Genomic DNA, 590 nt, shown 5'->3' on the forward strand with positions numbered 1-590 from the left:
AATGAATTCATGACTGAAGTCATGCAACTATGGCTTTAGGTTTAATTGCATGTATTTCTGATTGACCATTTGGGACTTTTTGAATGTTTTTACTCAATATTATTATTTATTTCAAGTTTGTGAGGCTGTCAGGGCAGACTGCAGACTACTTACAACCTGTCAGACAGTAATGATGATATTGTATTGTATGATGATAATTCATTTCCTTTTGTGGTGTGTATTCTATGTTAGATTCTGCCATTTTTTTCTTGGTAGCTAAACAATACTGCTACATAGTGCAAAACAGTACTTCTGAGTTTGACCTGTGTGTCATGCTATTCAAAATTTATATGAAAAGCCTTTGTCTTAGGATGTTGAAGACTCTGGTTTAAACTTTACTGCTGACCATGAGGACATCCTGCTAAGTTAATATACAATTAAATATTAAATCTCTATGACAGCATAGTGTGGTTTTCAACAGAAAAGGAAAAAAAATAAGGCACTTCTACTATGTCTAGTTACATATTCTGCAGAAATAAATGACTGGATATTAGGCTGCAACACATTGATGAAACTCAAGTAACACTACGTCAATTTACAACTCACAAGGA

This window comes from Dromaius novaehollandiae, chromosome 3 (assembly GCF_036370855.1).
Source record: "Dromaius novaehollandiae isolate bDroNov1 chromosome 3, bDroNov1.hap1, whole genome shotgun sequence".
Classification (NCBI taxonomy): domain Eukaryota; kingdom Metazoa; phylum Chordata; class Aves; order Casuariiformes; family Dromaiidae; genus Dromaius; species Dromaius novaehollandiae.